General features: G+C 40.4%; 1 protein-coding gene across 7 annotated transcripts in view; it reads left to right on the forward strand.

The window, feature by feature from the left end:
- The window catches only part of LOC127618427 (centrosomal protein of 89 kDa-like), a 99,224-nt gene that overhangs the window by 51,836 nt on the left and 35,006 nt on the right, over positions 1 to 12,382 (forward strand). The window lies entirely within an intron of this gene.

Here is a 12,382-nt window from a genome sequence, read left to right on the forward strand (position 1 = left end):
ATGATTGCTTTGCCTTAACACTCTTATGAAAAATTCAACATTGACGAAGAGAATAAAGCTGGCGTCACACTAGACATTTGTTCCAGCAGTTTTCAGGTGTAAACTTCATTTACATAATTTTCGGCTAGTACGTGATAGACGGAGCGCGTATTAGTGTCTCCAAGCGGGAGGTCATTATTCCCTTGACCGTCTGAACTCACTGCTTATTTAATGGCTCTGATAACTGGAAAAGGAAATCTAAATAATTTCTGCTGTTACTGTTCTGTCGCTGAGGTGAACTCTTTAAGTCAAGTAACCAATGAGCTTCTTTTACTGAAGAACTGATACAACGTCATGCTGGTGTGAAAGTTTTAATCAGTGACTGCACTCACAGCTGCATATCATCATAAACGTAATAAATCACATAAATCACAATCAACCGACGAAGAAGAAAACTTCCCAATGCTCACTGAGAAGGTTCTATCTTTGAACCTTCTCATTGAGCATTGGGAAGTTTTCTTCTTCGTCGGTTCCCCTATTATGCGGTGTGCCCCAAGGGTCCATTTTTAGCCCTCTTCTCTTTTCACTTTATATGCTCCCCTTGGGTGCCATTTTTAAGAAATATAAGATCTCTAACCACTGCTATGCTGACGATACACAATTTTATCTACCAGCTAAAACTGACTGTAGTTATCCTTTGGACGTTCTTTGCAACTGTTTTGAAGAGATCAAATTTTGGATGGCTAATAATTAAAAAAAAAAATGTTTTTGTTTAATGTAGGTTCTCTTTCTGCCAGTGTTCAACCTCATGTAAGAAATTTTGGAGTTGCATTTGATTCGTCACAAAAGTTTGAGAAACAAATCAGTACAGTGGTAAATGGCAGTTTCTGAGATCGGTTACGAAAAAGTTTCTACCCCCGAAAGATTTGGAGACTGTAATCCACGCTCTCATAACATCACGCCGGCACTACTGTAATTCCCTATATTTTATTTAAAGTGTTTATATTTTGTACGCTGTATGTTTTCCTTTAATGCTTTCTTTTTATTTGCTTAACGTTTTATTGTACTGGTGCAACTCTGTTGCCTTTAAATGTGCTGTAGAAAAACATTTTGACTTGACTTGACATTTGTAATAGTGATTCTGTCACCAAGCGTTTTTCTGGAGTTCTCTTACACTAAAAGCACTAATAAAATCAGAAAGCTGAGGCAGAACTTTCTGTTCTTGTTGAACATGAATCCTTTAGTCACTGACAGCTGCATTTGGACATGCGTGTACTACGGCAAGCCTTTTGGGACAAATACATAATTACACACATTCACAAGTTAAACTCACTCTATTACCATTGTTTATGTAAGCGGTACTTCTGTTGTTATTTGGCCGAGCTCCACGCAACTGGAGAGATTCTCTTAAGGATTGGAGAGAGAGTTAAGGATTGGAGAGAGAGTTGCTTTGAGTTGGTATGTCTGTCATACCTTCACCATTCTGAATCGGTAAGTTTGTCATACCTCCGACTTAAACAGAGTAGCTTTTCCAGTAGCAAACTACTTTTTCCAGCAAGTAGCGGTGTATAGTAACCAAACGCTACATCATGTTGGTCAGATTATAACTAATAGCCTTCCTTATTGCATAAAAGCCAAACTTTTACCAGCAAAAAGTCAGATGATCTGGGAGCATATTTCTGTCTGCTGATCAGAATAATGTCTTCTTTTGTAATGGCAAATCACAAATGAATGTAGTGAATTACCGTCATCTACTGAGAGCTTATTACAGCTCACTTGGATAAGAAGAGATTGTCTGATGGTTATGTAAAGTGAGCAAACACAGTTTGTTTACCTTTACAAGACGTACAGTGGCAGGTAAATCTGAAAATGATGAAAGATCAATTTTATTCTTCTATGTAACAAAGAATGTTTCATACACTTTGTTCTTAATAGATCATGCATCAAATAATAAAAAAGTTATTGATGCCTTTTGAGGGATTTTGTTTCTGTTCTAAATATGTTTATTTCACTTCTCATCATTTGTGCGTTTTTGGGAGCAGTGAGTGAATTATTATTATAATATTTATAAATATACAGTATATATTATTATAATAATTACTATCATGCAGAACTGTTTAATTAACTATTATTTTCATGTAAAATAAATATAATGATTGGTAAAATAAATTATTTATGGCTTTTTTACTTTTTATACTTTATATATTTATACTTGTTTGACTAAAGAGCCAATTTTTTTATTTTTGGTTAATGCAGTTTTTCGAAAGAGCCATACCACAAACGAATAATTGAATATTTTCAAAAACAATGTTTTTCAATAAAATAAAATGTTTATATTGCCCATATACTACTCAAAACAAACAATTATGCAAAAATTAATAGGTAACATGTTGCAATATGGAGTACATGCATTTGTGCGGTTCTCCCAAAAATTTATTTTACAATTGTTCATGAAAAATGTAACTTCCCTTTTGGGCTGAGTGATATGTAAAAAATATTTTAATAATAATCGCATTTAAAATATCATGATATCCGATTATATGGTCAACCCCCAAGTTCGGTGAATATTTTTGCTTTCTTGATTTTGCTTTAAAAATGTAATAATTGAAATGTATTGGAATTTTTTTTTTTTTTAAAAGACATTTCTAAATTCAAATCGCACTTTAAATGAAACGTAAAAAGCGATTAAAATAACAAAGTGATTAAAAAATCTTCTATATAATCACCTCCCTAAATCCAAACATTTACCGTCTCCAACGGTATCAGTATGCGGCAACAGGTGCAAATTAAGAACTAAAGACAATTATAAATGTAAAGATTATTATAATAATCATCATAATAAATAAGCCAAAAAATCCCCTTTCCCCGTCTGTCGCTATCTCGACGTTGTGTCGGAGAAGTGACACTAGGGGTCTCTCTTGAGTACCGAATATGCCTCTGATCTATGAAAAAAGGCCAATGAGAAGTTGGCAGATAGTATTTGCATACCCCGCCTCGGACATACAGGTATAAAGGCGAGGAAATACTATGAGTTCATTCAGAATTTTTCTTTGGAGCCAATGGTTGTGCATGCTGTTTGCTACGAGTCACACCTGTTCCTGTATTCCTCTGATGCTCTGCATGCTGTTGGATTGACGGCTCATTACAGCGGCTTTCTCCTTCCTTGCACGGCAGTGCAGTTGCCACTGGGCGCTTCGACAGTGCAGAAACCAAAACTCAAAGCGTTATTTAAAAGAGTGATTTTCTCTAAAATAGTATATTTTCACTAAAAGAGCAATACATAGCGGCGTTGAACATCCTTTTCAGGACGTGTCTTTCTAAAGATGCCTTTCTGCCCCTGTGTAGTTCCTGGATGCGGTAGATTGCTCTCCGCTTCAGACGGCCACAGGCGTTGTCTCGTGTGTCTGGGCAGCGATCACACCGAGGCTGCGTTTGTGGATGGTTAATGCTCTCACTGCGAGGGCATGACCATGGCAACGTTGCGGTCGCGGCTCGCTTTCAATAGAAAGCAAGCCACTCCAGCCGCCCCTGCATTGCTCCTTCTTCCCACGATTGAGGACATGGCGCTGGAGGCGATCTGGGGATGGCAGTGGGTGCAGCTCCACTGGGTACGCCCCCTCGGACCACCTGCCCCTGGCATGCTCGTTGACTCCCGTCCGTGCTCGAGGTAACAGCGGCTTGCCTCACAGCCAGCCTGCCTGTCCTCTGGAGCTCGAGGTGGATGAGCTCGCCGCTGCATTGGAGAGCGTGGTATCTGACGCGGATGACTCCCCTGGGCTGCCGCCTTCTGGCCAGCACGCCCAGGCTGAGGCTGATGCTCAGATGACCGACATGCTTTCCCGGGCCACCGCCAGCGTGGGCTTGGACTGGAACCCTCCGTCCTCCCCACAGCCATCGCGGTTGGATGACTGGTTCCTGGGGTCTGGATGCCGCTCACAGCCACCCCCCGGTCCCGTTTTTCCCGGAGGTGCATGATGAGCTGACGTCATCGTGGAGAGCACCCATCTCCACTCATCACAAAGCCACTCGCTCCGCTCTTGCTACCCTCGCGGTGGATTTCCCCGGTGGATAGGGCTGTTGCGCTCCACCTGTGTCCCAGAAACCCTACCACCTGGCGGGTTGCCCTGTGCTTCCTTCCAAGGCCTGTAGGACAACATCCTCGCTGACCGCGAAGGCCTAGAGTGCCGCCGGACATGCCGCTTCCGCCCTGCACGACATGGCCCTCCTGCAAGTCCACCAGGCCAAGGCGCTCAAAGAGCTTCACGTGGGTAGCCCTGATCCCAATGTGCTTTAGGAACTGCGCTCAGCGACCGACCTCGCCCTTAGAGCCACGAAGGTCACAGCGCAGTCACTCGGGCAGGCGATGGCCACGCTCGTGGTCCAGGAACGTCATCTGTGGCTGAACTTGGTCGAGATGCGTGAGACCGACAGGACTCGCTTTCTCGACGCCCCAGTCTCCCAGTTTGGCCTCTTTGGCAACACCGTTGAGGACTTCGCCCAGCAGTTCTCTGTGGTGAAGAAACAGACGGAGGCCATCTCTCACATCCTGCCCCGCCGCAAGTCTGCCGCAATGCTTCACGCCCTAGATGGGGCTGCGGTACCCAAATTCTCAATAATAGAGCTATTTCCTTTGTCACCTGGCCCGCAAATGCCGTTCTCATGGCACTCTGCCACCAGATCTCAACAGTCCCGGCATGCTGGACGCAGACCCCCCACCTTCAGCCCTCGGACCTCATACTGCTCCCCAGGCCGTGCCCCCCCTTGCGGGTCCGAGCTCACTCAACAAGGAGTGTTGCATCCTCGTGGGCACTGGCAGGGGGATCTCCCTGGCAGACATATGTAGAGCAGCGGGTTGGGCAACACCAAATACCTTTGCAAGACTTTACAGTCTCAGGGTTGAGTCAGTATCATCCCATGTTTTCTCAGGTCCGAGCCAGTAGAACTCGGTAACACGCCGATGGGCTGGCCGGGTGAATCGCTTGCATATAGTGCCTTTCCCTCGGTTGAGGTAAAATTGTGCGCTTTTTCTCCTGGGAGATCCCACTCCTCGGATCCCTGGATGATTCCTCCCTAGCCCTTGTGGGTCCGCAGTTCAGCGGAGGAACTCGCCGACCCAATCCACTGTGGGTACTTAATCTACCCTGTACTGGAATAGGTGCTCTACAGGTTAAGGACTCCTACGCGGACTCCCCCTGTGTGTATTATCCGCAGTATGGTCCCCTTACAAAAGTGGACCCGTGTTTTCCTTAGGCAGTCCCCTGCCCTCCAGTCGCCATGTTGTAGCAACTCCCCCATCCTTGCGGCTGGATCTACCACCGCGCCACTTTCCACATGCCGCCTAAAAACCCATGTGACGTATTCACCACTCTTACCTCCCCTTCCGGGCAGGTGTGGTCTCCGCCGGGTCTTTCCCCCTGAAAGAATAGGAAACTGGGTAAGACCCCCTTCCCTTGATGCATGTAAGGGCCCCGGCCATGCGAGAAACATAGAGAGAAAAGAGGTCCAGCCAGGCTTGGCCCGTTCCCAGGTTAGCAAGCGTCGCCTTGTTCCCCTGTCTAGGGTAACCAGAAGGATTCCGACGACTTTTTTGGGACATTGGGGAAGTGTACATGCAGTCTGACACAGCTGGTCGCCTGTGCACGTAAAATACCTGCCCGCTCCTGGGTCAGTAGAACACGTACACGGCTCAGCGCATGGCGTGATTTAAATTGGACCCCTAGTGTCGCTTCTCCGACACAACCTGTAACCTCCGTTCCCTGATGGAGGGAACGAGACGTTGTGTCCTCCCGGCCACGTCGCTGATTCGAGCCACTGTAGTGGCTGGACCATTTCCGGCTCCTCAGAAAAATCCTGAATGTACTCATAGTACTTCCTCGCCTTAATACCCGTATGTCCGGGTGCGGGGTATGCAAATACTATCTGCCAACTTCTCATTGGCCTTTTTTCATAGATCAGAGGCATATTCGGCACTCAAGAGAGACCCTTATTTGTGTCGCTTCTCCGACACAACGTCTCGTTCCCTCCATCAGGGAACGGAGGTTACATCCTTAACCTAGACATTTTTTCCCCAAAAATGCTACCAAATGTGTGTTCTTATCGAATGTGTTTGTATTGCGTTTTGGTAATAGAGTTTATGCTGCCTAAAGAAAAGAAAATAGAACCAAAATTCTCAGACGCTTCACTGTGTGTGTTTCACTCCGCATTCATGCTGTTCTAAACTAAAGTGTATCTGTAAGGAGTTACTGGCTTTATTTTTTTAATTACATATGTTAGCCGGCAGGTGGTGGCAAAAGATAATTTTTGGCTTTAAATGGACAACTTCAGGATTAAGGCTCATGCTGAGAGAGACAACATACTGATTTATTACAGAACTCAAGTGCTTACCTTTTATCGGAGTTTCCACATTGGATACATACTGTTTAAAATGGCGGAGGACATCACTGTTTCTATAGTGAATGACTCTTGCGTACAGCTACCGCGAAATAGAGTGGAATACCCCAGCTTGGGTGTCTATTTTCCACTGAGAAAGCTGACAGCATGGCTGATTGGGTGTGGCAACAGGTGATCGCACACACTCCATTTCTCTCTCTCTCACACACACACACACACACACACACACACACACACACACACACACACACACGCACAGACACATCCAGCCGTCTATCCTTGTTTATCCAATAACTTGTTAGAAACAGCACAAGCCGTGATACTATTTCTGAAGTGAACTTTTTTAATTACTAACAGAGGTTTGGACGCATCATTTGTTTTGAACCAGCAACAGCAGATTCTGATTTGTCGCGTAATAAAGTAGTTCCATGCACAAATGCGTTTTTATGACTGTACTTGGTTTTTCCTAATTTTTTTAAATATACTTGTTCATTGAACTTGTATATAATCAATTGTGCTATATGGCCCTACATCAGCACTGCTGTGATTACCTACATCACTCGGCCTGCGGCTGAATCACAGCAGTGCTGATGTAGGGCCATATCGCACTCTTGCTCGTGAGATATTACTTAAATGACATCTGATCTTTTTTTGTTTTTATTTTATACTGTTGTATTTTATTCTATGGCCTTTATTAACTGCTTTAATGTTACTATTCATTAAATGTATTAAATACATTTAATATATTTAATTAATACATTAATAAATGTAATTTAGTGTAAATTGTTTCATTAATATATTATTGGTTTAATTGTAACATTAAAAAAATATTGCCTCATTAAGTAGCTTCAGTGTAGCTAGCTACTTTTTGACAGTAACTTGTAGTGTAGCTAACTACTTTTTCAAAAGATTAGCTTGACTCTATCTTAACTACTTAAAATTATGAGTAGCTTGTAGCTTGTCAAACTACAGTTTCAAAGTAGCTTCAACACTGTTGTGATGTGGAAAATGCTTTCTACAAAGATTACACCGATTCAATATTGGGTCTGCATTACAAGCTCAATCACTTCCATAATTAACAAAACTGTCTGGGAGCAGTCTAGGTTTCTTGTATTATATGAAAAAAATGGTGCAACCTCTGCATTCTAGAACAGAAAATGAATGAAAGTAGTTTTAATTTCTTCACCAACCAGAATGGATTTCTTCACAGTCTGTGCTGTGCTATAATTGTTTGTGTTTGCCTTATTGGTTTTAAAATCACCATGAGCTGTGATATTGGCCTCTGTGCATGGATTAGACTATTTTGCTGAACACTGACTGCTGGTCTTATTTCAAACAATCAGATTGACAGACGATCTCCTAAAGTGCTCTGCTATTTTCCTGCTCCTAATATTTCTTTTGCCCTTTCCATTCCTCCTCCTCCTCCTCCTCTCTTTTTCACTCTTCTTTTGAGGAAAAGTGAGAGCTTACCCACACACATATACACCTACATTAATTTCTCCACAATGTTCTCCCAATTTTCATTTACTTTTACCTGTTACGTGTCCAACTGTGTTTTGTGAAGTGATCTGAGCTTATATCTCTCAGGTTTTTCAGTCAATTTGCTTTCCACATGTCCACACAAATATATTTTTGTTTGAAAATGCCTACCTTTTGCCCTTCCACACTGTTATGGCATCTTTTTCTTTTGAAAACGCTCTCCCAAGTTGATAAATATGAAAATACCATCTTTGCGTTTTACAGGAAGACGGAGATATTTGAAAAAATAATGACCTATTTGTTGTCATGTGACGCAGTCCATTCAACCCAAAACAATCAAACAAGATGGTGGCCCACATCATAGCGGTTTTATTGTGCCTGACATTCACTTTAATAGCATTGTTAAAGAAAAATGTTACTTTGTACAACCGTCACATTGCATTTCTTCAAAGGCGACAGGAAGTTGCTGTCCGGCAATGGAACACGAGGACAATTGCGTTTCAGACCATACATGGAACGGTGGTTTTTCGCATGCGCAGTAAGGGGATTTAAGTGTTTTTATACATTTCAGTGTGGATGATCAACTTTTTGAAAATTTTTGAAAATGGCAATTTGCACATAGAGCATTTCAAAAACTAAAATTCATTTTAAAATGTATTCAGATTAATGTACACATAGCCTTAATGTGTGTGATATTGATTTGTCTCAAGAACTTCAGGAGATAAATCTCTTGAACACAAAGATTGCTTCAGCCATATTACAAACTTACAAACTCTCTCTACATATTACTACATATTACAAACTCTCTCTCTCTTTTTTTCTTTTGAAATTTAACTTGGACCAAATAATAAAGAAAAGCAGCTAATATGTGACAAATTCTAGGCAAAGGGTGACTACTTTGAAGATGCTAAAATATAACACAGTTTTGATTTATTTGGATTTTGTTAAGTCACAACATAATTCCCATAGTTCCATTTCTATTATTCCATAGTGTTGATGACTTTACTATTATTCTAAAATGTGAAGAAAAAAAATATATATAATAAAGAATAAGTGTTTCAAAACTTTTGACCATAGTGTGTGTGTGTGTGTATAGTATATATATATATATATATATATATATATATATATATATATATATATATATATATACTTACCAACCATATTATTAGGTACACCTGTACACCAACATATTCATGTGATTATCTAATCAGCCAATCGTGTGTCAGCAGTTTAATGCAAAAAATCATGCAGATACGAGTTAGGAGCATCAACCATCAGAATGGGTAAAAATGTGATCTCAGTGATTTTGATCATGGCATGATTGTTGGTGCCAGACGGGCTGGTTTGAGTATTTCTGTGACTGCTGATCTCCTGGGATTTTCACACACAACAATCACTAGAGTTTACTCAGAATGGTGCCAAAATCAAAAAAACATCCAGTGAGTGACAGTTCTGCAGACAGAAACGCCTTGTTGATGAGAGAGGTAGGTGGAGACTGGTTTGAGCTGACAAAAAGGCTGCGATAAATCAGATAAATTCTCTGTACAATTGTAGTGAGCAGAATAGCATCTCAGAATGCACAACATGTCAAACCTTGAGGCAGATGAGCTACAACAGCAGAAGGCCATGTTGGGTTTCACATCTGTCAGAACAGAAATCTGAGGCTGCGGTGGGCCAACCATCTGTGTACCTCAGCAGAGTGTTTTCGGTCTTTAACTGTCCAGTTTTGGTGAGCCGTGCCCACTGCTTTGTCAAAGTACACCCGCGTCAGACGGATGCTTTTGGACTGTCTCGGTTGCATTGTGTCATAAACGTACCATTTTTAGGTCGTTGTGCCAAGTTTATGAATTTTGAAACTTAGAAAAACACGTCTTGAGGTCTCTGCATTCAGATTTACGCTCCATCAAGTTGTGTTGTATGCTTGATAAGTGTGGTTTGTTACTGCCCCCTGGAGAAAACACGTGGCACTCCATGTTTGAATTGTTCAGATATAAGGAATATGCCTTATTACGGTCCGGGGATATGATTATTTTAACATTTAACATATATATTTTTTGTATAATTAATCACACCAAAAGTAAAAATTGACAGCCCTAATATATAAAATATATAAACTTTTGCACAGTACTGTATATATATATATATATATATATATATATATATATATACAGTACTGTGCAAAAGTTTTAGGCACTTGTGAAAAAATCTTGCATAGTGAGGATGTCTTCAAAAATAACGCCATAAATTGTTTTCATTTATCAATTAACTTCATACAAAGTCCAGTAAACATAAAAAATCTAAATCAATGTTTGGTGTGACCACCTTTGCCTTTAAAAAAGCACCAATTCTCCTAGATACACCTGGACACAGTTTACTTCGGTTGTTGGCAGTAAGGATGTACCAAGCTTCTTGAAGACCAGTCCTTCTATCTATTTAGGCTGTCTCAATAGCTTTTGTCTCTTCATGTAATCTCAGACTGACACAATGTTCAGTGGGGGTGCTTTGTGGGGGGCCCTGTTCTTCTATTGTAATCTTTTCTATTTGCAAAAGTAATGTTTGGGAGTCTAAAATGTATTTTTCCTATTGATGCTAAAGCTGAAGATATAAATACCCATCTTAAGACAAATGCTTTTGTGAAACATTCTAAGTGCCTAAAACTTTTGCACAGTACTGTATATATATATATATATATATATATATATATATATATATATATATATATATATATATAATATAACATAATATAATATAATATATTATAATGTATGTTATATGCTGTGAACCTTCTCTGTGGAATTACTTTATTAATGAGAAACTTTATTGAATACCAAAGACACTCTCTCACACATGTTTGTAAACCCATTAACATGTTAAGTGATAAATTAAAAGAGTGACTAATAATAATTCAATAAATCAGTTTTTTCTCATTGGCTGCATCAGAAAACGTAGGCAGCTGCCTTGCTGCAACTGACAGCGTTTTTGGATGAATGGAAACTGGTCTCAGAACAGTTTGAAAAGCTCCTTATTTTCATCCTGTCTCCGTATGTGGCCTTTGAAGGCAGCATTTTCCAGTTTTCGGATGCAGCCATTGTGTCACTACCTTTTTTTTGTTGTCTGTCTGACTTTCTTTCTGGCTGTCTTTATTTTCTCTTATCTCCTTTATGTCCTCTATCACTCTCTCTGTCCCTTACACTTTTCCCCCTGTTGTGTTCTCTTCCTCCTTTTATCAATTTTTCTTTCTTTCTCTCTTTCTTTATCCATCTGCTAGTGACTAATTAGTCAGAACAGATGCTAGACTCACGCAGTCTAAATACATGCAGAAAATCACTAATCACTACCTGACTACATGACGTCACTTTGTACTGAATCTGCGAACAGCTTGTTCTGAGACAGTGTTTATGATTAATGGGGATTACAAAAAAAGGACTGGGTGGATTTTTATCATTATAGGGTGGTTGTGTACACACACTGCCAACATAAATTTATGTTCAAACACCATGTAAAAGTGAATTTTGCATAATAGGTCCCCTTTAAATCCAAATTATATAAAAAGTGACATTAAATAATTTTTGCTAATCATTTTCCACTTTTGCCTGTTTTGGGGTTTAACATTTTTTTTATTTAATAAGATTGTTTGGAAATCAGTCTTACAGTTCACACAGTGTCTGGGATCGACAAACTTACTCACTAACAGTGTGACTCAAATTGACCTGTACATACAACTGCAGACAGGAGTGGATTGAATTATGTCTTTATGGGCAGGCAGCCAAATCTAAATGTATATAATGACCATCTGACTGCTTTATATCCAGCTTATTAAAAGACTACTTGCCAAATAAATGGACATGAAACATTGATTTTGATTTGAAATTATTTTATTACCTTACTTGTAGAGACCGCACAGTAGCCTAAGAAGTAGGAAAGATGACTCGCAATACCTGGATGATCAGTCTGATTTGATTTAATCCCCAGATGTGCTGTTGTTACTCTGACATATCAGACCACTAGATGTTACCGGGCATTCCAGAGGGCTGTGTAGTAAAAAGATTTAATACATTTCAATAAAATAACATTTCCGCTGCTTTCATCCCCTTAGATACAGTATGTGGTCAAAAACTGAAGTCACACGTAAGTCAGTGACGTGTCAGGGAACAAATTGGCGAGTGCAATTCCATTAATATGAAATAAATAAGTGAATGATTATATATTGTACTGCACTATCAACAGAACTGGCCCTGAAACTTTGCTTGTAAGGCCTGAAAATGTAAAGTAGTCACTGCGGTTATAGAATGTGTTTGTCATTCTCCTTCAAAACCATATTTAGCTCTTCAAACTAGACTGATAACCATGATGTTCTGCTCTCTGAATGTAGCCAAAGTCTTTCTAGCAACTCAGTCCACTGTCGGCCATCTTTGGAACTCTTCCAGGAGGCTAATTCCATTCATGCCAGTGCAGCTCCTATCTACTTGAATGGGGGAACACTGAAATCTCAAAAACAGTTGGTCAAGATTATGATTAAAGACCATACTTT

This window comes from Xyrauchen texanus, chromosome 2 (genome assembly GCF_025860055.1).
Source record: "Xyrauchen texanus isolate HMW12.3.18 chromosome 2, RBS_HiC_50CHRs, whole genome shotgun sequence".
NCBI classification, from domain to species: Eukaryota; Metazoa; Chordata; class Actinopteri; order Cypriniformes; family Catostomidae; genus Xyrauchen; species Xyrauchen texanus.